The following is a 27,784-nucleotide window of genomic DNA, read 5'->3' on the forward strand; positions in this document are numbered from 1 at the left end:
AAATTCCACAGGTCTGCGCCACGCTTCACGCAACCGTATTTGCGTACTTGTGTTTTGAGTTGTGTGGTCGTACCAAATTTAAATATAATCGTTTCTACAAGGTTTCTACTGATTCATTATAAATATAGTATATGTATTATTGCTTTCAAAATACATATACTCAAATTGTATTTTTATATATTTATTACACATATTATTTTATATAATAATTAAATTCACTATAAAATGTCATTTATATTTTATTAATAGGGCTTTTCATCGATTGTCATCTAGACGTTTCACGTAAATTGTCAAGGTCAAGACAGCAAATTAGTTACCATTCCAATCCAGAGATGTCGCTATCAGTCAATTCTCTTGTCATATTTTGAACAACTGACAGTTGACAATTAAATTAATTTGTTATTTACTTTTTATTTTACAGTTTGTGGCGGCTTAATTATTTTATTATAGTGGTGTTACGTTTTTAATTAGATTTAATCACAATTTTAATCAAGTGTATTAACCTCCTCTCCATTTTTATGAGTAGAATTTTTAGTTTACATTGATCATCCCGTGTTGTGTTTCTCCACATTAAAAAAACAATATAATAGATCCTGAAACAGTTTATTCCAATAGACAAGTGTGTTATCAACATTTCGGACTTATGTATTTTTGGAAGTTTGTAAAAGATTATAAGGTAATATTTATCTAAACAATCATCCTACAAGATTCTTTCAAAAATTTTCATTCAACTCGATACACATCAGTGCTTTCACGTGACACATAGTAGTAGTGTTTAGCATTTTGAAAACAAATTGGAATATTTGAAGTTTTCAGTAAAATATGGAATAAAACATTGAATTGTCTTTCTGTTCTTTTAATTTCCTGGGAAATTTCATCAAAAATCCCGCAAAATTTATAATTTGAAATTCTCACCTAACTAAAATTTTTCAATTTAGTTCCCATTCCAATCAAGAGATGGCGTTAATTCGATCCGAAAGATTAACATGGTCGTGAAACGTCTATGAGTATGTATGGTTTGTGATTGTCATTTGTTTCGAGCTTCCGTCATCTGTCACATAATATTAATATATCTACGTCATACGTCTTTGGTTTGTATTATTGTATATACCAATAACGTATGTCGTAGATATATTAATATTATGTGACACATGACAGAAGCTCGATGACTGTGAATGAAAAGCCCGAAAAGCCCTATAGCTAAATAATTTAAAATTTAGTTTGACATTCACGACACGAAGTGTCAAAGTCAAATGTAAATAACCTAATATTATGCTTTGCTTAACAAATCGAGATTAAATAATAATTCAAAATAACCAAATATTGTTAAAATTATTCAAATTCATTAATTAGAAAACGTCACATAATATAGGTACCTTGTTGTGCATTACGTTCAATGGTTTTTAATTTCAAAAATAATTTATATACGTACAATATATTTATATAACCTGAATTTACAATTAAATTAAAGGAATAAACGGTTTACTTACACAAGATCAGTGGTGTCATCGTGTGGGAACGCGTGGGAACGCCGTTCCCGCACTGGTTAAGAAAAGAAAAAAAATAATAAAGAATTTAGGTTTTGTAAACAAAAATTAGCAGTGCGTTCCGGCACTGCGTTCCCGCACTGCTAATTTTGCCATGACACCACTGCACAAGATTCGATATTTTTGATGTATTAGAAGATATAAGATGTAAGAAGGTAGATTGATTTTTTTATAGTCACACAAAAATACGACAGCGCTTGTTCAATTCTGGAAGAGAAATGTCAAACATTTGTAAAACTACTAGATAATTATTACTTAGTCTACTCGTAACTTATTGAGTTTGATGTTTAGCTTTTTGAAAAGTAGCCTACTTCCTAATCAACCATTTGAACTGACGTTTAGTGCGTCTGTAGGAGATAACCGGATTGTGACGTCACATTTTTGACTTTGAGGTCGATTATCTCGAAAACGGTTAGAGATATCGAAATGCTGTTTTCAGATTTGGATTCAGAAGGCAAAACTACATAAGAATCCATCGATATACCTGCTTTAAGTATTGCAGGAGCGGCGACGCAATAACACACAGACTTTTGCAAATTTATAAACGAAAAGTTTTCGTTGAAAATGTATTACTATTTTTGTTATGAAAATTAAAAATTTAATACAGATAAAACTTCAAATAAATTGTGGTTCCTATATTACCCGACCTATTGCGGCAATTGGGGCAATTCATAATCACTTTAACATAACTAAATAAATTGAAACAAAAATAATAGCGAAGGATAATTAACATTTTAAACTAGCTCTTAACCTGGATCGACTTTTTATATAATCTAAAATTTGTTTTTTTTTTATCTAAGAATATAGTTAAGTGGTTCCCATTCCCCCATTCTCCCCTACAACTACATACATTTTACTTGAGACCACATGCCAACGCGCGTTTTAATGACCTAAAACGCGCGTTAGCATGGGAACGGTCAAATCGTAGTTGTAGTTGCAATCGCGCGTTATCAAAACGAGCAGCGCCTGTCATGTGAACGGGCTCTAACAGTTCTCGGACCAATAGATTTTTTAGTCAATTTTCAAATTGCCCGTGTTGAGCTAGCCCCCCCCCCGTACTTGCAAAAATTAAAAAACAAATAGCGCTGATTTATGAGCTATTTATGAGTTCTCATATTCCGCATTAAAAATTTTGAACTCGTTACACTGAGCAGTAATTTAATATTTTAGTGGGGGGGGGGCGGCTGAGTCAGCCCCCCACTACTTAAAAATATAGGGATATTGAATCAATCTTTGTGGCAGATTATATAGATATAGTTTCGATTTTTGAGCTCATCCCCTTCACCTCCAAACAATCCTTTAATTGATTTAACTTAAGAGAAACATGCTGAAAAAGATTAAAATATATCGTATCGCGGATAAAATTCCTATGGTTTATATACTTTAAGAACAAACTCTTAAATCACGCTCATTTCGATTATTGGGCTACAACTCCTTCGCAAGAAAACCACCCCATCTTCCCGGCTTAAGAGAAAGTTGTACGTAAAATGCATTAAATTAATTATTTGGCGACTACATAATATCATTTAATAATTTATGAGTTCCCAAAATACGGGCATTTAGCGCGTTGAATTGCAATTCCGTTTGTATAGTGCAGTCACTGAAGGTAAAAATCAACTATTACCTTCAATTTCGGTGAACCTTCATCGATTTTCACGAAAATTTGTTGAGTGGTTAGAGAATACCTCAAGAAACAAAGGTAACATCGTGCCACCTTGCGCCTTTACCTTGAGGGTGGATACCGCCCCTTCCCGGAGGTGAACATTCTTTTATTAAAAATAACTCCACAAATCGATAGAAGGACAAATTATAAGCAACATTTGTAATACATATAAAGTTATTAAAATAAGTTAATACTTTTTGAGTTATTAAAAATCAAAGATTTTAATTATTCATGAAAAAATGCATGTTTTAAAGCGGTTATTCGTAAATCACGGAAAAACTGTAAGTTTTTACAATAAAGTTAATAGTAGTTTAATTCGTATAGCTTATATTCTGAGAATAAACTCTTAAATCACGCGAATTTCGATTATTGAGCTCCAACCCCTTTGCAAGAAAACCACCCCATCTTCCCGGCTTAAGGAGCTTGCACTTAAAATGAATTAAATTAATTATTTGGCGACTACATATCGTCTAATAATTTATGAGCTCGGAAAATATACGCATTTCAATTATTGAATTGCAATTTTCTTTCTATAGTGCAGTCACTGAAGGTAAAAATCAACGATGACCTTCGATTTCGGTAAACCTCCATTCATTTTCACAAAAAATTGTGAGTGGATAGAGGATACCTCAAGAAACAAAAGTAAAATGGTACCAACTTGCGGTTTTAGCCTGGGACGATGTCACCCCTTCTCGGCTCTCGGGGATGACAATTACTTTATTTAAAATAACCCCACAAATCGATAGAGGGACAAATTCTAAGCAAAATTTGTTATATAATGTTATTCAAATCAATCAATATTTTTGAGTTATTAAAAATCAAATATTTTAATTTTTGTGAAAAAAAATGAAAGTTTTAAAGCGATTTCTCATAAATAACTCAAAAACTGTAAGTTTTTACAAAAAAGTTTTCATCACTAAAATTGAAGATAATAAAAAACATAATAAATTCCTTACTTGAAAAACCATTGAATGTTAATTTAATGTAAGATGTAAGTTATACGTAATTGAATGTATATTTTTTTCTGTGAGTATTCAAATCTAATAGGTCTGGATCCCGCGTATGAAAAAAAAGTTGATTAATAGCAAGCTGAAAATTTGTTAATAGCTTAAGGGTATCTAGTCGGCCAAACTTTGATATATGGGAACACTGGAACAGGGGAAGTTTTAATTGTGGAACAGGTTAAAAATGTGGAACGGTCAGACCACGAAAACGGCACATGTATTTTGTCCGACAGAACAGACTTGAAACTCTTCGAACAGAGATTAAACTCTCATGCAAAAATCAGACTGCTATTTATCATCAAATGGGCGTTTTAATGAGTGGAACATGTAGAATATGTCAAATAACAGGAATTATGACAGGTGATAAATAGCAGTCTGATTTTTGCATGAGAGTTTAATCTCTGTTCGGAGAGTTTAAGTCTGTTCTGTCGGACAAAATAAATGTACCGTTTTCGTGGTGTGACCGTTCCAAAAGTTTAACCTGTTCCACAATTAAAACTCCCCCCGGTTCCAGTGTTCCCATATATCAAAATTTATCCGACTAGACACCCTTAAGCTATTAACACATTTTCAGCTTGCTATTAATCAACTTTTCTTTCATACGCGGGATCCAGACCTATAATGATCAAAGCTTAAATAACGGCAAATGATGCATTTTATAACTTGCTAAATACTTGTCAAAGTACTTAGAAATACCTATCAAATGAGCTCCAGAAGAAGTTGATAGCATCAAAATTTATACTCTAAAAATTTTTCCAAAAAAATTATATTGTTTTTTTTTAATATATATCAGGCACACGGGCACATCCAACTATTTAAAAGGTAATTTCAAGAGCTCATCATCATCATCAGTGGCGTTACAGCTCTTTATGAGCCAAAGCCTTCTTCAGAACAATCCTCCATTCGCCCTGTCTCCTGTCTCTGGCAACTCTTTAATTTCAAGAGCAATAAAACTGTATTACATTTAATCTTTCAAATACTTTGTTTTTTTAAGATAATAGGTTAAAGGGCTCCAGCTCCAGTTACAATGTTCTCGCCCTAAAATTTAGGCTTAAACGTTTCTATCTTGGTTATTTTGATTCATAAAGAAATCAAAAGACAATTAAAATCTTTGCTAATAAAAAAACTCAAATTTCGTTAAATTTCGTCAAAAATTTTGATTTTTTTAAATCATACACATATACTTATACTCTGGGCTAATTAGCAAAATTCATGGAAACGTTATTTACCAGCAAATTTATTGCTGGAATCGAATTATAAGATCCTATATACTAATAATATAGGTATGCAAAGTCCGCAGATAGTGTGCTACTTTTTTTATAAACAAAATGGCGCCGACAAACCGTATTTTTTTCAATTATTGCTCTATAACTCCGAAGATTTTAACTTTTTACAACAAAAACACCCAAATAAAAATTCACCGCAGTTAAATTCTGCATAGAGATATGTTTTTCACGATTTGCTCCAACGAAAATTTTCCTCGGAAAATGCGGGTTTTCCTAACAAAAACTCTAATTTTCAAATAAAGTTTTAGGTAAGTAATTATTAATCAATAATTAAATAACTTAGTGACATCAAAGTTTTCTTGGTATAAATTGTAATTCCAGAAGCCGGTGAAAATTAAATGAATATTTTAGCAACAATTCAATTGTTAATTAACAATTTACGATCGCGATAATAACCCAAATAATCATGATACATTGATCAAACTTATAAAGATTATAATGATAATATAAAGATGAGATGCTTATTTAATATTTTATCGACAAAATATAAATTTTTCTTTTTTTTGCATAATCTTTTAATTTTGAAAAAAAAATAGTTATAATACGCTGGTCTAATTAGTAAATTAGTAAAGTACAAAGAAAGGTTATTTACCAGCAATTTTATTGCTGGAATCGAATTATAAGATCCTATATATTATTAATATAGGTATGCAAAGTCCGCAGATAGTGTGCTACTTTTTTATAAACAAAATGGCGCCGACAAATCGTATTTTTTTCAATTATTGCTCTATAACTCCGAAGATTTTAACTTTACACCAAAAATACTCAAATAAAAATTCACCCCAATTTAATTCTACATAGAGGCATGTTTTTCCCGATTTGCTTCGACGAAAATTTTCCTCGGAAAATGTGGGTTTTCCCAACAAAATCTCGAATTTTCAAATAATTTTTTGGGCCAGTAATTGTTTATCAATAATTATATAGCTTGGTGAAATAAAAGCTTTCTTGGTATAGATTATAAATTCAGAAGCCGGTGACAATGAAACGAATATTTTAGCAACAATTCAATTTAACAACCAAAATAATCATGAGACATTGATCAAACTTAGAAAGATTATAAAGGTGTGATGCCTATTTAATATTTTGACAAAATATAATTTTTTCATTTTTTTGCATAATCTTTAAATGTTTCAAAAAAATTGTTATAAACAAATTAACATTTCTCAGAAATTGTTTATTATATTCTAATTTTAAAAAATACTTAAAATGCGTATTTCATAGGTCTTGAAAATGAATGCTTTAAAAAAATTTTCCAACCATTTGCAAAAAAGTTATGAAACAGCAAAGTAAATATACGATTTCTCCGTTGTTTATAATTTGTTTTAATTGTTTCAAAGCTTAAAAGTGAGTCTATGGTACAATCTAATTACTCACAAAAAATGTCAAATATTAGTGCAATGGTTATATTTTAATCAAAGATTAAAAATACTTTTTTTTTTTAATTTTTAGCGCAAAAGTAGGCCTGATACAGAGTCGGAGCTAAAATGTTCACTCGAAGCGACTGACACGCAGCATACATTATTTATTAAAAGTGTACGTCGCGCGGCCGATCGTCGCTCCGAGTGAAAATTTTAGCTACAGTACTGTATTAGTCTGCTTTCGCGCGTGTAAATTACAAAAAAATATATTTATAATCTTTAATTAAAATATGTATAACCATTAAACTGATAATCGTTATTTTTTTGTAAATAATTAGCTTGTACTTTAAACTCACTTCTACGCTTTGAAAGAATTAAAAAAAATTATAAACACCGTAGTAATCGTATGTTTATTTTGCTGTTTCATAACTTTTTTGCAAATGGTTGCAAGAAAGTTTTAAAACATTCATTTTTAAGATATTTGAAATGCGCATTTTAGCTATTTTTTAAAATTATAATATAATAAAAACTTTCTGAGAAACGTTAATTTGTTTATAACTATTTTTTTTAACATTTAAAGATTATGCAAAGAAATAGAAAATTTATATTTTGTTATAAATGTTAAATAGGCATCTCATCTTTATAAGATTTCAAAGTTTGATCAGTGTATCATAATTATTTTGGTTATTATTGCGACCGTAAATTATTAATTAACAATTGAATTGCTGCTAAAATATTCGTTTAATTTTCACCAGCTTCTGGAACTATAATCTAAACCAAGAAGGGTTTGAAGTCACCAAATTATTTAAGTATTGGTAGATAATTACTTATCTAAAACTTTATTTGAAAATTAAAGATTTTGTTGGGAAAACCCGCATTTTCCGAGGAAATTTTTCATCGGAGCAGATCGGAAAAAACACGTCTTTATGCAGAATTTAATCACGGTGAATTTTTATTTGGATGTTTTTGTTTTAAAGTTAAAATCTTCGGAGTTATAGAGCAATAATTGAAAAAAACACGATTTTCGGGCGCCATTTTGTTTATAAAAAAATTTGCACACTATCTGAGGACTTTGGATACCTATATTATTAATAAATAGGATCTTATAATTCGATTCCAGCAATAAAATTGCTGGTAAATAACTTTTCCAAAAAATGCCCTATTCTCCGATAATCAGCCCAGACTATTATATTTTTTAAAAATATGCATTCTAATTCGGTCAAAATGTTTAAGGTCATTACTTTATGCTAAAGTAAAGAAAGTCTTACAGGGATTACTAAGTATTTCAATTTTTGTGGAAATGGCGTTCGTTTTATTTTTCACTTTTTACGAAACAATTCGAAAGGGTCCTATTATTTTTATGTTCACTTGCTTAATTTTGATGATATCAACTTCTTTCAGTGCTCATTTAATAGGTATTTCTGAGTACTTTGACAAATGTATATTAAGTATATTTTATAAAATGCATCGTTTTCCCGTTAATTAGGCTTAAATAATTAGATTTGAGTACTCGCCGAAAAAAAAAATACATTTAGTTACCTCTCACTTTGAATTAATAATAAAAAGTTTTTCAAAGCTTTAATTTTGGTAATGATAACTTTTTTGTAAAAACTTATATAGGTCTGGATCCCGCGTATGAAAAAAAAGTTGATTAATAGCAAGCTGAAAATTTGTTAATAGCTTAAGGGTGTCTAGTCGGATAAACTTTGAAATATGGGAACACTGGAACAGGGGCAGTTTTAATTGTGGAACAGGTTAAAAATTTGGAACGCTCAGACCACGAAAACGGCACATTTATTTTGTCCGACAGAATAGACTTAAACTCTACGAACAGAGATTAAACTCTCATGCAAAAATCAGACTGCTATTTATCACCTGTCATAATTCCTGCCATTTGACATATTCTACATGTTCCACTCATTAAAACGCCCATTTGGGGATAAATAGCAGTTTGATTTTTGCATGAGAGTTTAATCTCTGTTCGTAGAGTTTAAGTCTGTTCTGTCGGACAAAATACATGTGCCGTTTTCGTGGTCTGACCGTATCAAGTTTTTAACCTGTTCCACAATTAAAACTGCCCCTGTTCCAATGTTCCCATATATCAAAGTTTGTCCGACTAGACACCCTTAAGCTATTTACAAATTTTCAGCTTGCTATTAATCAACTTTTTTTTCATACGCTGGATCCAGACCTAATAATTTTTTAAGTGATTTACGAAAAACTGCTTTAAAACATGCATTTTTTCACGAATAATTAAAATCTTTGAGCTTTAATAACTCAAAAAGTATTAACTTATTTTAATAACTTTATATGTATAACAAATGTTGCTTATAATTTGTCCTTCTATCGATTTGTGGAGTTATTTTTAATAAAATAATTTTCACCCCCGAGAAGGGGCGGTATCCACCCTCAGGGTAAAGGCACAAGGTGGTACCATGTCACCTTTGTTTCTTGAGGTATCATCTAACCACTCACCAATTTTCGTGAAAATCGATGAAGGTTCACCGAAATTAAAGGTAATAGTTGATTTTTACCTTCAGTGACTGCACTATACAACAGGAATTGCAATTTAATGAGCTAAATGCCCGTATTTCGGGAACTCATAAATTATTAAATGATATGTAGTCGCCAAATAATTAATTTAATGCATTTTACGTACAACTTTATCTTAATCCGGGAAGATGGGGTGGTTTTTTTGCGAAGCGGTTGTAGCTCAATAATCGAAATGAGCGTAACTTAAAAGTTTGTTCTAGAGTATATAAATAAGCCATAGGAATTGTATCCGCGATACGATATATTTTAATTTTTTTCAGCAATTAAAGGGTTGTTTGAGGGTAAAGGGGATGAGCTCAAAAATCGAAACTATATCATTTGAAGAGCTCGTAAATAGCTCGTAATTCTGCCACAAAGATCGATTCAATATCCCTATTTTTAAGTAGTGAGGAGTGAGGCTGACTCAGCCCCCCCCCCCCCCACTAAAATATTAAATTCCTGCTCAGTGTAACGAGCTCAAAATTTTTAATTGAGAGCTCATAAATCAGCGCTATTTGTTTTTTAATTTTTGCAAGTGGGGGGGGGGGCAGTTCAACACGGGTTTTCAAATTGTGATTTTTGAAAATAAACAAACTTTGCTGATAACTTAAAACGACAAGTCAAATAAAAAATCAGAATTCAATCCAGCCACTGTACACTGTATGAATGAATAACAGAATAATATCAAAATGCATAAAGGAACTCCTCACAAGTTCAATTTAGTTTATATTTACACTGTCAGCAATTAGCGAAAGAGCGAAAGAGATAGCATTACAGCCGTCAGACAACGTATCCCCTCCCTTTAATATTCATTCATTCATCGGTAGACTTTGGAGACGTGAGTTTCTCGAGTCGTTATTTTAAAACTTTTTCTTGTGTATTTGTGCATTTCAGTGACTTTTTTGTGTGAAAATTGTGATAAAAGTGTGATACCTGTTGTTTGCGAGAAAACGTGGACCCAAGTAGATGCAATGTAAGTTTCGTACATATTTTTCAAAAAAGTTTTGAGAGGTTAGTTCAGCTGTGTTTGTTTTCTAACCAAACAAACTTGTGTTGTGGGAGGCATAGATATATAATACTCTAGATTGCGCCCTGCGATCTTAAAATGGGTGACGATTGCGACAGAGATAAATGAGCCTATTTGGTCGGTAGTCTCTTTTTAATTTAAGGGGAATATCGACGACGTGAATATCCCACTTTATCGAGTAATATGTGTTGACAGTTGGAGCGGGTGGTGACGGGAAATGGTCTTTGGTCTTCGGACGTGGATAATCGTGGTTCGAATCCCATAGCAACTTTACTTTTTTTATTTTTATTTAATCAATATTGCGTTTATTAGATATTTTTACATCTGAAAAATGGACCTACGTAAATCTAGCAGATAATAAATGTATGTATAGTAAGTTAATATTGGAATACATAATTTGCGAACTGCATAGTAAAATAAAAGTCATTCGTTAATATAAATTCGTCCTTATTCGAATGATGTGAATGTTTGTTTTGCTTCTACTTTTTTAAAAAATTGTAACAATAGTTTCATAAATAAAAATAATGTCTAATTACTTATAATTGAATCGGTCATTTCAAAAACAGCAAAGTCCACAATTTTCAGAAACTAACTTTTTGAGAGGAATAGACTCCTTTAAGATAAAAGTTGTGTGCAAAAACGATACCAGTCCAGTAAAAACATTAGGAACAAAACTACAATAACTCTGAATTTTGATGTCATCCATTTCATCCATCTTTCGACTATATAGTTAGTTTTCTGTGCTCTTCTGTAAAATTAGGAATATGTGACTCATGTTGTTTTTGAAATGACCGATTCAATTAATAAATCGATGGTACATTATGTTGATATTAATTATTGGTAATTTTTTACGAATATTTTTAACAATTACTTTATACTATTCTACAATTAACTTATTAAAAAAAATAACATTGGCTTTTATATTTTTAAAAATCTATAGGTACCTACACAGTTTTTCTTATTTGTTATATATTTCTTTGCATATATTTACTTTAGAGATGTAATAATATCTAATAAACGCAATATTGATTAAATAAAAAATAAAAAAAGTAAAGATTGGTATGGGATTCGAACCAGGATTATCCACGTCCGAAGACAAACGACCAGTTCTCGTCGCCATCCGCTCGAACTGTCAAACCATCTAAAATACTCGACGACAGAGTAGGATAGTGACGTCGTCGATACTCCCCTTGAATTAGAAAGAGACTACCGACCAAATAGGCTCATTTATCTCTGTCGCAACCGTCACCCATTTTAAGATCGTAAGGCGCAATCTAGAGTATTATATATCTATGGTGGGAGGCTGGCACAAGTGAACTATGATTTTTAGAATATTTTTGTTTTAAATGCGAGCTGTACAATTTTATTACTTTTTATGAAACAAATTTTCGAAAATTTTTGTAATGTTTGTTTAAGCGAGTACCTGAAATTTTTTATTGCACAGGTGCCAATTTGCGCTGATTTATCATATTGATGCTACTGGATCTGCTTAAAATGTTTCTGAAATCATTGTGTTTAATGTATTTGGCTGCTTTCCAATTTTTCGTGTACTTATTGAAGTTTTGCCATGACTGAAAATGGTCCCTTTACCTATTAGTTGTATTCCATAACTATTTGAATACCTATAATTTTTGTTAATCTCTGACTTATCAGTTTCTAAAATAACTCTGATAACAATAATTTCTCCATACCTAATACCATAAAATTGTTACTGATAAACTTAAGTAAGGTCACTAGAGAATTTCATTTAAAAGATAGGTACATTTGTGTAAACTTAAACTGCAGAAAATGCATTTTGTTCATTTGTAGGTAATTCTATTAAGTATTGAATAAAATGTTATCATTCATATTATTTTAATAAGAAAATATATTTAAACAAATATAGGTACAACCTTAGATTTAGATACATACTTAGTTAAACTTTTATTCTTTCTTTCTTTCTTTCTCCCCTTCCTTTTACTGTATCAGGGTGTCAGATTTGGGCTAGCTATTTTAATTTCCATTCACCCATCTCTTCCATTCTTTTCTATTTCCTGTCTGTCATTATTTTCAATTCCTCCAGTGATTTTTGTTTAACTTTTTCTGTCTCTACTACCTACTTGCTCTATCCCTCTTTTTCTTGGTCGCATCTTTCTTTTACAATGTTCTTTGCTTTGTGGGCTTTTCTTGTAAATCTGTTGGGTTGCATCCTCGTCAAATGCCTATACCAGTTCATTTGTCTCTTTGCTATTTTATTCATTATTGGTTCTTGGTTGGCAATTCACCTAATAGTCTCCATGTTTAATCCATCCCATTTTGCCTTTACAACTATCCTTCTTAGGTGTTTTATCTCTATTGTAGTTATCCTGCTCTTATGTTTTTCCAGAATTGTCCAGTTTTCATTTGCATAGAGCACAGTTGGTATCACTATTGTGTTATATATTTTTATCCTTGTCTCTCTTGTAAGTTCTCTTTTCCCCAGTATTGGAGCTAATGCATAGTATAATTTCCTTGATATCTTTGTCGTATTTGTTATTTCCCAGTCTATTTTTCTGTCATTAGTAATTATATTTCCCAGGTATTCGTAAGTTGTAACTATTTCTAGTTCTGAGTTTTTACATTTTATCTTTAGTTCATTATTTTTCTTATCTTCTTTGTCATTGATTATCATTATCCTCATATACCTTTTTCCTCGTTTATTTCCATTTTTAATTCTTCTACTTATTTGTTCTAACTTTTATTCAAATCACTTATTCATTTTGTAAATGCTATATTTACTACAATTGACAGCTGTTTTATGTAATCATGAGTTATTTTCTCCATCCCAACTGTCTTGATATTGTCAAATTCTGATTGCTGTTGAAGGCAATACTTCTCTTCCCATTTATTTACAACCACAATCCTAATACTTAATCCAGTATTATTTGAAGATTCATAATCTGCAAGATCTAAAAAAACTGGTGCTCTAGTCACAGTTTAATGCTTAAAAAGAATTCTTTTAGCCATATATCTGTTGCTTATAGACCATTGCTTTACAGTTGAAGCTATTTTTGTTTGTATGAAGATAGGGAGTGCAGAAAATTCCATGTATTTCTTTTCCTTTAACCCTTTCAGCTCCGCTTTAATATTTCCAACTTCAGCAGAAACAATTTCCTGTCCCAGCAGAAATAGTTTTGGTTGAATACTTACGTGCTGTATACGCATCCATGGCACTGATCTGTAGTCATATTTGGATGCATGTACGCATCTCTAGAGCTGAAAGGGTTAAGACAAATGTATACAAAATTAGTAAAAGATTAAGCACATTCTAAGGCCCTACTTTCCTTAGGTCAATCACTCACTATCAGGTACACCTGAACTCCTGAACAGTTAGACCTGTTAGGTGTACCTGATAGTCTGTGATAGGAATAAGCTGTTCAGGTCACCTAAGAGGCTAGTTATTCACACCACACACTGTCAGGTACATCTGACAGGTCTAACTGGTCAGGTGTACTTGATAGTAAGTTGATACCGATAACTTAGATGCATGTATACATCTCTAGAGCTGAAAGGGTTAAGACAAATGTTTACAAAATTAGTAAAAGATTAAGCACATCCTAAGGCCCTACTTTCCTTAGATCAATCACTCACTATCAGGTACACCTGAACAGTTAGACCTGTTAGGTGTACCTGATTGTCTGTGACAGGAATAAGCTCTTCAGGTCACCTAAGAGGCTAGTTATTCACACCACACACACTGTCAGGTACATCTGACAGGTCTAACTGGTCAGGTGTACCTGATACTAAGTGGTCAGCCTAATATACTTAATACTCAATCATTTTCAATTGGAGGGGGTTAGTGTTACCTATATTAAAATTTAAAGTGTATAATTTGCTATTGAAGTGAGATTATCTATTAATTTCCAAAAAATATGATATGGGCCATTCCACGAACATATGCCTGTTTTGGATTACTTCGACAACGAATATTTTACTGTGCAACATAAGAAGTACGAAAGTAAATGGCGCTAATAATTATTCCAATAAACAACAATGTAATTTGCAATTTACTTTCGTTCTTCTTATTTGGCACAGTAAAATATTCGTTGTCGAAGTAATCCAAAACAGGCGTATGTTCGTGGAATAGGGTATAATAGTAATTTGTTACTAAACCTTCGGAAATTTCCCCTGATAAACTGAGAAAAACACAAATATTTTAAGAGATACTCTCCTTTATAAAACATGTGTCAAAATATTACATTTATAAAGTATGGCAAATTCTAGGAGATGGGAAAACCCAACATTTTATGGAGTCTATCATTAGAAAGGAAGATAAACAAAATAGGAACATAGAATTATGAATGAGCTGTAACATGACATTAGATTAGCTATAATGTATGTACAGTGTTAACGGGCCTTTTAAGCCCATTGCTGGATGGATAATTTCCATAGTGTTCTGTTCTTAGCTGTTAGCTTTCAATATCTGATTCCTATCTCTGTGACATCTTCCATCACTACATCTCTCCATTTCTTTCTTGGTCTTCCTCTCTTCTTTTACTGTCTGGTACTCTCCAACCAATATTTTTGACTTGTCTGTAATATCTTTAGCTATAATATCTTGATAAAATTTGACACATATAGACACATACATAAAACAAATGTTCTACTTATACCAGTCTATAACATTTTAAAGCAAAAACCAAAGGACAAAATGCCACTAAAATATAGCCACTCTCCTTGAACTATTCTTCTCCTCAAGAGCCGTTGTCAGGGTGTGGAGATACTCTAAATGTTGTTAGATTTCTGTCCCCAATGGTTGCTATCCTGTGCCAGGTCCAGGTCACAGGATGGTTTCGTATAGAGATTTTCCCACCAGAGTCTTCTTTTGGTCTGCCTGGTGTTTTGGAAATCTTTCTCTTGGTCTTCAGTCCTCTAACTTTCTTTCTACTAACCATGGTCCCATTGCTTGGTTTACTTTTTTTAATGTTCTGTCTTTTACACGAATTTCTTCCAAAATTGACAGTTTGGTTCTGTGTTCTGTTCAGGACAAGCATATAATTCTTCTGGCCCGAGGACTCAGAGATGTTCTGAAATCTTCTGCCTCTTTGGTCTAGCAAACATAAGTACTCTACATGATTAATTCTAACATCCCGATATAATTATTCAGTGGAATATAAGTTCATAAAACACTAATTCTGACAATCTAAAAATCCTTATAAAAACCTCAATCCAGATATAATCCTTGTTAGTGAATCTTGGCTCTCAAACCAACATGTTGTAAGATGTAGAGGTTATCAAATAATCAGAAAAGGTACAGGGATGGCTATGGCGGATTAATTACTCTTATCAAAACAATATTGATTATAGGAAAATTCAAATTGAAAATCCCGATTATTCTTATCTCATCTAAGAACAGTATGTCCTTCCATTCTGCCAGTTTAATCAGCATATTCTCGCACAAAACCAAGTCTAGCTTTATGGTGTTGTGGGAGCAGCTCTGAAGCGCGAGCTGGACGGAAAGCCCTCAAATTTCCTTCTGCCAGTCTTCTTCTATAGGGCTTTTCATTCATAGTCATTTGTTTCGAGCTTCTGTCATATGTCGTATAATCCGTGTATATTAATATTATACACAGATTATACAACATATGACAGAAGCTCGAAACAAATGATAATCGATGAAAAGCCCTATTGATACGTTCACTCACACTAACATTTCTCACCTCAAAAAGACACGCACGAGCTTCAGGAGTGGTGCCAAAGCGATTTCTCAACACGTTGCTGACAATAAATCCGTCATCTCGAATTATAGTGCATCAATGTCGCCCTTGACTTGGCCTGCGGATTAGGGTGGTTCGAAAAAAACTTTTTTTTTTATTTCAGATCGCTATAGTGCGCAAAAGTTGCCATTGGTATAGACTTGAAAAAAGCACTAATTATTATTTTTTTATTAAGAGGAAACAGTAGCGATCAACAGGTAGCGAAAACGCGTTCAGCGAAAAAAATACACTTTCTTGAAATAGATTTTTTACCCGTTGCCTAGATTTTATGTCATTTTGGAACTACTAATGAAATAAAAAATTTAAGTAGTTCCAAAATGACACAAAATCTAAGCATCGGATAAAAAAGTTTATTTGAAGAAAGTGTATTTTTTTGTTCTTCTTAATGGCGGTACAGGCTCGTTTTTTAATATTTTATTTAATTACAGAGTAATTTCCACATATATTTTTTATAATATATTTTTCAAATTGGGCTCTGTACCGCCATTCTTTATTATATGACGAATACGTGTGCCAAATATCTCGAAAAAATTACAGCCGCAATCTTGGAACGCGTTTTTGCTACCTGTTGATTGCTACTGTCTCTTAATTTGTCTTCCGGTCGCGCAATGCCATCGAAGTTAGCAAAAATTGTTAAAAACCTTAATTTTTCATATATTTTTTTAACAGGCCAGATGGTTTTAATTGCGTTCCTATACCATGAATTAACTACTAAAAGTATGTAAAATCAATATAAATGCACTTATTATACATTTGTTTCATATCTTCCGGTCGCGCAACATAATACAAAATGAGTAAAATTAGTAGTTTTTATAAAGTTTGACTGTTTGGTACAATTTAATCATACGACTTTTAGAGATGGTATAGTTTAATTTAATTACAATAATATATTTAAAATCCAAGCATATAAGATAAATTTTGATATTCAAGTGGAATTCGGTCGCGCAGCTTCGTCAAAAACAGCAGACTACTGAGAGACGAGGCGAAAGTGACGAATGCCAGCGAAGCGCGCGCTGCCACAAATAGAGATACATGTGGGGATATCTCTACAATGGAGTATTTGTCTTCTCTATTACAACGAACTGCCATTCCACCACCTTTTCCAACACTTAGATGAAAATACAACAGGCCCAATAGGATATTCCGGACCAATTGGAAAGGCCCTACCGGATTGTGAAAGACTACCACTTATTGATTTTAATCCTATTGATTGTGAGATTCCAAAAGTTGACAAGCGTATTCTTAGCAAGCATCAATAATTGTACTTGCTTCAGATATCAGAAGTTATCAAGTCAGGACATTGTTCAGAAGACGTATCAGTGGGTACGTGATCCTATCCCAACGTCACATTCAAGATGGCTTACTACTGCAAACCGAGTTTTGCGTTTATACATCATATTCCAGAAAGGGAGCGTTCAAGTATTACGTAACGCGATTTTTGAAGATTTTTAACCCCCCCCTCCCTACGTAACGCACTCTTATGGAAGTTTAACTATTGCGTAACGCAATTTTTGAAGATTTTTGACCCCCCCCCCCCCAACCTGCGTTACGTAATACTTGAACGGTCCCAAAGCCACTGCGCATCCGCTAGGAAAAGTATTCTAATTCGAATTTTTTGCACAATCTTACTCAAAAAGGACCCCTTTTAACAAATTTGCATGTTGCCAGGACCAAAAGTTGGTCAAAAATTTTTTAAATGTTTTTTTTTTGTTTTTTTCCTAAAATTATTTTTTTTGCATGGAACAAAATTTTTTCAGGTTTTTTGGATCATTCCAAACAGAAAAGATCTTTAGTGACTTTTCTCTAAAGTTGATAGTTTTTGACATATAAGCGATTAAAAATTGAAAAATTGCGAAATCGGCCATTTTTAACCCTCAAAAACTATGTGAAAAACTAAAAATTTGAATGTTGCCAAGGTAGGTAGATATTCTTTAAACATCGATTGATGAAATTCCGAAGAGTTTTTTGCAATACAATATTCAAAACTCCTTTGTTTTTTAATTGCTATTCAAGCGTGCGCGACACTGTTTTTCACCGTTGCATGTGTATGCAGTATGGTGCAAATGAAAGGAATAAATTCGTTATTTCGTAAACCGGCGACCTTAAGGAAAAATCCCGAAACGGGTCGATTTTTATTTTTAAGTTATGATATTGTGGCATATGTGGTATACTAGTGACGTCATCCATCTGGGCGTGATGACGTAATCGATGGTTTTTTTAAATGAGAATAGGGGTCGTGTGCTAGCTCATTTGAAAGGTTCTTCAATTCTCTATTCAGTAATATTAACATTTACATAATTATTTATACAGAGTGTCCAATAAATTAATTTTTTGTCAATTTTCCAAATGATTTAATTTAATAAAAATTTTTTGGACACCCTGTATAAATAATTATGTACATGTTTATATTACTGAATAGAGAATTGAAGAACCTTTCAAATGAGCCAGCACACGACCCGTATTCTCATTTAAAAAAATCATCGATTACGTCATCACGCCCAGATGAATGACGTCACTAGTACACTATATTATATGCCACAATATCATAACTTAAAAATAAAAACCGACCTGTTTTGGGATTTTTCCTTAAAGTCACCGGTTTACGAAATAACGAATTTATTCCTTTCATTTGCACCATAGTGTATACACATGCAACGGTGGAAAATAGTGTAGCGCACGCTTGATTGGCAATTAAAAAACAAAGGGGTTTTTGATATTGTATTGCAAAAAACTCTTCGGGATTTTATCAATCGATGTTTAAAGAATATCTACCTACCTTGGCAACATGCAAATTTTCAGTTTTTCACATAGTTTTTGAGGGTTAAAAATGGCCAATTTCGCAATTTTTCAATTTTTAATCGCTTATATGTCAAAAACTATCAACTTTAGAGAAAAGTCACTAAAGACCTTTTCTGTTTGGAATGATCTAAAAAATCCAAAAAAAATTTGTTCCATGCAAAAAAATAATTTTAGGAAAAAAACAAAAAAAAAACGTTTAAAAAATTTTTGACCACCTTTTGGTCCTGGCAACATGCAAATTTGTTAAAAGGGGTCCTTTTTGAGTAAGATTGTGCAAAAAATCCGAATCGGAATATTTTTCCTAGCGGATGCGCAGTGGCTTTCTGGACTATCAGTGTGTCCAACCCTTCTGAAAATCTTAGAGAGATTGTCACATTCATTCTCAAATGTTATAATATGCCTATGTGATTTGCCACAAAAATAAACCACAAATTCACAGATGAGCCTAGACATGATTACAAAATCATTGAATATTCAAGGTACTTACCAGAAGAGCTTCTTCAAGTTGTTGATCCCGTTTTACAACGGAATGCTTACTTTGCCCATCCCGAAAATTTACTTTTGGCTATGGTAACTGATGACAGAAACCATATCCGAGAGCTGGGCTTTAGGCGTATCATGAAGGAAAAGCAAGCAATATCTTAAAGTGACTCTATCAGAATCTTAAAACCACCAAACTTAAACTTTGAAGTTAAATAGTATTACGAAATTATCAAATGGAACACCAGTACACTGACTCCCCTCTACTGCTAAGAACATTGACTAATGAAGAGATAAAACAGTATGTGAGCAATGACTTCATGCCTGTTATGAGTATAGATACTTTGCCATGCCATACACAGGCAGTTGAAAGATGCGTTAAACTAGTGACCGTAGCTTCAAGTAAAGTGTGTGGACACAGTTCCAGAGTATTGGAGTACTGGACACAGCCAGTACTGTCTGGCTACATTAGAACCACATTATTGCACCGCTCAGCGATGCCAACGATTAAAATCAACAACAAATGGTAGTCTTTCACAATCAGGTAGGGCCTTTCCAATCGATCTGGATATCCTATAGTGCCTGTTGTATTTCCAATATGCAATATGCATTTTAAAACAAGCTGAATATGCACAATTAACATGCAAATATGCATTTATATATGCACTTATTTTTATATGAATAATTTTATGGTTTACGTTAAATACATAAATAAATAAAAAATAATAAAAATAAATAAATAGGTTTGAATTTAAACCAAATTGTATTATTATTTCTTAATATATTTTTTTAACTTCAGGTTTTGTGACAAATAAAACGGCAAAATATTTTATTTTGACCACAAGATAAATAAGAGTACAATAAAATAAATGTACATATTTTTATTGTTACAATATTGATTCATATTTTCTAAACTAATATTATAAAAAGAGTACAATAAAACAAATTTACATATTTTTATTGTTACAATAAATAATCATATATTGATTCATATTTTCTAAACTAATATTATGTCTTCTATCTGTTAATATTTGTTTATAGGCAGAAAAAGATCTCTCAACGTCACAAGATGTAATTGGGGCATATTTAAACTTTGCTATTAGAGACGGATCCATATTAATATTTTCATCGAAGTTTCCAAAATTGATTATATTATTTATTGAACGCAATAAAGTGAAACCCTCATTTTTGTTTAAAACGTCATCAAGTTTATCTTTAATTTTTACTCCAATTTCCCCATTCAGATTTGTTATTTTCTGTTTAACCGAATCAACAATAGACATACTATTGTGAAGACATAAATTTTGAGCCTCTAATTTTGTAATTGAACTTTCAATGATATCGAAATTCGATTTTATATACAACAATTGATTTTTAATAGACTTTTCTTTAAAAATATTTTGACAGTTATCAATAGCGGTACAAGTCGGATCAAAACTTGAAATAACGCTTTTGATGTCGTCGTAGTGTTCAGATAAAAATATAGCACTTTTAAGCCAAGTTCCCCATCTGGTTAATACTGGTTCTGGTGGTAAAGGAATATCGGGAAGCATCTCCCTATATACCTGTACACGTAGTGGTGCTTTCAGAAATACTTTTTTTACATTATTTATTAAGGTGTTTACATTGGGAAATTCAATTCTAACTTTCTCTGCAACTCTGTTTAGGCCGTGCGCCAAACATGTACAGTGAATTAAATTAGGGAAAAAGATTTTAAGATTGGATGCAGCTTTCATCATATATGAGGCGGCATCACTAAGCATTAATAATATTTTTTCAAATGGTACTTGATCAGGTAAAAAAAAATTTGTTAGGGATTCGTTAACAAATCTAGCTATTGTAGCATAGTTTGTTTTTTCCAAACATTTTACACTAATTAAGTATGAGTTTTTAAAATCGCCAGAGTCGTTAAGAACTCCAACAATTAGATTCGCAATTTGTCGACCCTTTGTATCCGTTGTTTCGTCGACGGAAATCCAAAGATATTCGGCTTTTAACTGATTTTTAATACTCGTCATCACATCTTTGTAACATGCACTGACATATTTTTTCCGAAGAGTTGAAGAACTTGGTATTTGAGCTGGTTTATCTTTAATCTTGCAATAAGTTTTTAAAAAGTTTTGACACGATTTATGTTCTAACTTGTGCAGAGGGATATTGCAGTTCAAAAAAAAAATGGCATAAATCCTTTGCAAAGGTTTCTTGCCCAACTGACGTATTCTGAATCTGCAAACTGTTCTGTAGAATCTGCTGGCGAGGTTTATTATCATTTTTTGATAGCTTAGTTTGGTGAAGTGAAGTTTTTATGTGTTGAACTACTTGGAATTTCTTTTGACATGGAATCTGGAATATAATGATAATGATGTTTTAGATGTTTTCGTAAATAGATACCTACATTAAAATGATCAAACTTTTTAAACCTCCCCCAATTTTTTTTTATTTCTCAAAGTGAAATTGAAATCGTCAAACAATAAAGTACAGTCAGTGTACCGTAGTATACAGGGTGGGCCACTCTCAACACCTCGCTCTGTATAAGCCAAACCGTTGCGAACTTTAAAAAACAGTTTTTGAAGAAATGGGACGGTTTGTCATTTTAGAATAGACAGACACATAGATGTGCAAAGAAGTTTGATAAGTTTAAAAATCTATTGAAGTGGAGAACTTACCTTTTTATCACAAATGGTGCAAAACATACTTTCACTGTCGATAACTTTTAGATGATTGTTACTTCCAATCCAACTTCTGAGAAGACTTGATTTTTCCCTTGCTACTTTAGGCATTTTCACAATAATAATAAAATGATTTTTTTACACAGTATAGTCAATAACTTGCAATCACAAAAGTTGAATAATCGGCGATTGATTTAAGACTAACCATTCATAAAATAAAATAATCTATCCTACCCTTAAAATGCTTAAAATTTCGTTTTGGTTGGTTTTCCCAGAATAATTCATAGTTGGCCGACACCAGCAGAAAGTACAGGTAATATTTGTAATGTTATTCAAAATATAATCGGTATTTACTTAGGTAATTTGTAAATTCTGAGAAGTCTATAAATCTTAAATATCCGGATAATGATACCTGCAGCTATAAATAACGCCCATTATGTTTATGGGTACAACAACAAAGGAGCTTAACAGCAAAATATTTACTTTCACATTTTATTTTAATGGATGTTGATGTTACTAATATATACCTTATTTTTAAATGGGGTAGAGTAAATTCCCATCAAAATATGCATTTATATGCTCTTAAATCTCCAAATATGCAAGGCATATGCATTTATGAAAAACATGAGAAATATGCAGCATATATATGCATATGCATTTTGCATATAATCCAGTCTTTAACTATAACTTTTCTATAACCACTCCTATGTGTGTTATCTCTGTCGAAAAGTGTAACGACCTTATTTATTCGTTTTAAAAAAAGCAATTATTGCTCAGCTGCGTGTTATATCCAATAATTTATTGCAATCTGATGTACTACCATTAGTCCTGTCGCCAGGGGGGGTACAACGGCCTCCTGTATTCAGATGGACTTACCCAAGTTTTTTTTATGTATTTTGACCTGTAGAACACGAATTTTTTGGGTAACAGTTGATCCGGATGTCGATAAGATTGTTATAAACCAAGAAGTTGAGGAATCACATAACAGCGATTTCTCGCAAAACAAAACATTTTTTTGTATTTTTTGGGCCATTCTAACCAAAAAATGTTCCTACAAATTTTTTCGTAGGATGCATAGTTTTCGAGATAATCGCGGTTGAACTTTCAAAAAATCGAAAAATTGCAATTTTTGAACCCGAATAACTTTTGATTAAAAAATAAAATAGCAATTCTGCTTACCGCATTTGAAAGTTCAAGTCAAATTATATCGGTTTTAATTATTTGTATTGCTAAAAATTTATTATTTTATTGGTAAAAAAAGCTACAAACACCTAGTGTTTGAGTGATGTTTTCAATGATTTCTCATTTAAAATCGAACGAGTAGGTAGAATAGGTAAAAGTGCAAGCGGGTCTATTTCTACGTAGCATGCATTAAAACGCATGTATTAGGCACGAGAAACACTATGTGTTTATACCTTTTTTTAACAATCAAAAAATAAATTTTTAGCAATACAAATATTCAAAACAGATAAAATTTGACTCAAACTTTTAAAGGCGGTAAGCAGAATTGCTATTTTATTTTTTATTCAAAGGTTATTCGGGTTCAAAAATTGCAATTTTTCGATTTCTTGAAAGTTCAACCGCGTTGATCTCGAAAACTATGCATCCTACGAAAAAACTTGTAGGAACATTTTTTGGTTAGAATGACCCAAAAAATACAAAAAAATGTTTTGTTTTGCGAGAAATCGCTGTTATGTAATTCCTCAACTTCTTTGTTTATAACAATCTTATCGACATCCGGATCAACTGTTACCCAAAAAATTCGTGTTCTACGGGCCAAAATACATAAAAAAAACTTGGGTAAGTCCATCTGAATTAAGAAGGCCGTTGTACCCCCCCTGGCGACAGGACTACATCGAAACATTGATTCGCTCGTTACAGTGTAGTGCAATTATTATCGCATAATTTATTTTATGTTGCATAAATTGAACTAAAACACCAATTTTAAAACGTGACAGCACACGTTTGCTGAAAAGAAAATAATAATGAGTGATGGTTATACAATTTGAAAAATAAATATGATAATTTTGGGTTTTTTATAATTATTATAAAACATAGCATATACGCTGTGAGCTTCGCTGGTGTCGCTCCTGGCGGATTACTAATCAACTTTCACTGGTAATTTTTAAATTTATTATTTAATTGTTATCGCTTAATATTTACAACGCAAAAAAGTAATTAAATTATAATCGATTTTTTTAAGATTTTGCTAATCATTTTGACGTTCTATTGATAAAATATGAATTTCTTACTTCGGATACTTTCACAATTATCGTATAGATGGCGGTAAGATTAATATATTAATTTATAATTAGATATTACGGAACATTAAAAAAACTTAAATTCAGTATTTAAAACGTATTGTATATTTAAGGTAAAAATATATAACACAGCTTTGACAAACTAATACTTTTTATAATTAATGTTTTTAATTTTAATTTTAAATTAATCACTTTGACATTTATGTCAAATTTCCAGTAATCGTTTACAGACTTGTCACTACTGGCGCTCGAGAATTTGTAAATATCCCTTCTACGTACGAGCTCACAGCGGATACAATTTATCACTATTATTAAATAGAAAAAAAATGTTCACTGGATATCGAGATATGTACAGTTGTAGTTACAAAATGCTATTGTGAATTGATTATTATCTATTATGGCGGTTTTTACTAACAATCACAAACGTCTTTTTTACTGTTAGTACGTTTCTGCTACCCGCTACCTTAGTAACTAGTGTCTTAGATCTTACTATGTATCTACTATTTAGGCATACTATCTGCGAATATTATTGAGTCGTCTACACAGTGCCGGATTTAGGGTATTTGCGGCCCTAGGCCAAATTTAGTGTTGCCCAAAATCGGTCTTGGTCTTGCAGTCTTGGTCTTGTTCTTACGTTTTCGCAAGACCAAGACCAAGACCAAGCCCGCCTAATTTTAGCAAGACCAAGACCAAGACTTGCCGTGCAAGACTTGAGCAAGAACAAGACTAAGCCTGCGAGACTCTTGCGTCTTGCAGTTAGAACTGAGGGTCGTTTTAGGGAGTATATAAGTTCGGCTATATTCTTAGATACTCTATGAGAAACAAAAAAATTTGTAACAAAAATTTTGAAAATTGGACTTATGCGCATTACGAACAATACCATAAACATACATAGCGAATCAAAATATCCATTAAAAGAAAACTCGACACATTTGACATGTACTGAGAAGTCATTATTATAATGTAAAATAAAATTTTTTAGTTATACAATCTTTATCAGCAGCAGTGGCGTAGCTAGCCCCACAGGGGCCCCGTATCAAAGATTTTCGCGGGGCCCTTTTCAAGAACTGATATAAGGTAGTGCTAGAAAATGTTCAATGGAACACCGTACTTATGTGAATGTGTACTCTTTTGTATGGTGTCGAAGGTTAGACCTTAACGGATACCCTTCTCAAAAAGCTGGAAGCCTTTGAAACCTTGGTGTATCGGAGGATCCTACGAATAAGTTGGGTGGATAGAGTTCGTAACGAAGTTGTTATAACATCGGAGGGGAAAAATTACGGGAAGTCATCAGAGCAGTAAAAACTCGCAAACTTGAATATTTTTTTGGCCATGTTATGAAGTGCTATGTTCTATCCGTATTATACTACGGGATGGAAGCGTGGACACTGAAGAAAATTGACGTGAGAAGACCGGAGACATTCGAGATATGGATGTACCGAAGAGTGCTGAAGATCTCATGGGTATATAGAATAACCAACCTAGAGGTAATGAGGCAGACGTATGCATAAGGAAAGAGAAGTACTTCTAACAATTAAGAGAAGAAAACTGAGATATATGGGACATGTGATGAAAGGAGATAAATATCTAATACTCCAGTTCATTATATAAGGAAAATCCAGGAAAAAGATTTATAGGAAGCTGATAGCTGATTTAACTCATGGCTGAAGAATCTTAGGGCATGGTTTGGATGTAGTAACAACGAATTATTTAGAGCCGCACTCTCAAAAGTAAAAATCGCTTTGATGATTGCCAACCTTCGAAGCGGAGACGGCACCTAGAGAAGAATGCGCCACCGAGAGAGTTATAATATACTCCATTTAATAATAAAAGGCAAAGGAGACGGAAGAAAAGAGCCAGGTCGAAGAAAAACGTCATGGCTTAGAAACCTAAGAGAGTGGTTTGAGAAACTCCAGCTTCCATTTTCCGAGCTGCCGCCAACAAGATTACTATAGCCAATTTGATAGCCAACACTCGATAATCGAGCACGGCACATGAAGAAGAAGACATGTGTGAATAATTTTATTCCACTTTAAAATTCCTGAAATTCAAATACTCATCAGTACGAACTAACCAGCATTTGAAAGAATTACTAAGAAGTGCTGTCACCATTTATTCATTAAGATTTAAAGAATTATCAAAAGAAGTAAAATAAATTTATAATATTTACATTTAGTACAAATAGGTTGTACTTTTATTTACACGTGTTCAATAAATATTCTGTTTTCTGTAAAAATTTTTTTAACACCTCTTTTTTGCATAACTTTTTAATACGCATTTAATGACGGCTTCTAAAAAAATTCATATTTCTATCAAAGAATATCAAGGACCTTGGCCACCCCTGTTACAGACGTCAATTAGATAAGAATTATTGTTTCATTAGTAGATAGAGATCTAGTACCTACTTACCATTGCAATCTAAATCACTTTGAGAATCTGGTTGATGGAAAAATGTAGAAATTTTGGGTACCTTCTTCAAAACTTCTACTTTTTTTGTTTCATTTTTCTTTTCATCGCTCCACTCAGCTACTCTCTTTTTATTTCACTCATTTTTTTCACTTCACAATATTTTCAGAATTTAAAATTTAAACTTTCTGAATCGACTGCACAAATTGAACCTAATAAACCTAATAAACTCTAATAAACCAAACTCAAAAAATAGATTTGAAAACAGATTCAGTTTTTTCAACAACACTTGTTCTTTTTATATATAAGCCAAGGGTGACGGACAATGAAAAAATGGGCTAAACAATAAATAGATTAAGTACACGAAAATCTACCCAAAACAATATAGACACTTTTCCAAATCGTCAAAGATTAAGCGATAACAAAAATTACGATTTGGCCATTTTACAGTGTGTCACCGCCAACAGTGAATGAACAATGAAAAGTAACTTGAAAACAAAAACAAAGCTTCTTTGTTGTTATGGAATACGGCGGCAAATATGGAATACGACATAGATATTATGATTTACAATACAATATTATAGATACAGAATCCATTACACGAAAAGGTCGACATACAAACAATACACTGTTTCAAAGCGTTTTCTTAGTGAAATTGTAGAGTATTTTGTTCAATTTTTTAAATGGAAGTTTTGTTTCGACATGCAGCGCCGGGGCCCCGTATAATAGATACGGCGCGGCGGTAGCTACGCCTTTGCTCAGCAGCCGACTTATTTGCTCTGAAATTATTAATTGTCCTGGTTTTGAGAATAGTCGTCTTCTAATCATATTCATATAACACAACATTCCTGCGTTGCGACGCCTATAGTAATATCGAATATTGTATCCAAACTTTTTAAAAATATGTCACCTTAGCACTTATATAAATTTACATAAAACGGGGCATTTTTAATGTCTCAAATTTCCTAAACCTGTTGTTATTTAAATTTAAGTGATTTTTTTTAATATTTGGTCTTA

General features: G+C 32.3%; 1 protein-coding gene across 1 annotated transcript in view; it reads left to right on the forward strand.

The window, feature by feature from the left end:
- Positions 1-10,184: 10,184 nt before the first annotated feature.
- The window catches only part of LOC126883743 (uncharacterized), a 262,760-nt gene continuing 245,160 nt past the window's right edge, over positions 10,185-27,784 (forward strand). Inside the window, exon 1 of the mRNA XM_050649406.1 lies at positions 10,185-10,363. The gene's annotated coding sequence lies outside the window, so the exon portion shown is untranslated. The remainder of the gene's footprint in view (positions 10,364-27,784) is intronic.

This window comes from Diabrotica virgifera, chromosome 4 (assembly GCF_917563875.1).
Source record: "Diabrotica virgifera virgifera chromosome 4, PGI_DIABVI_V3a".
Classification (NCBI taxonomy): domain Eukaryota; kingdom Metazoa; phylum Arthropoda; class Insecta; order Coleoptera; family Chrysomelidae; genus Diabrotica; species Diabrotica virgifera.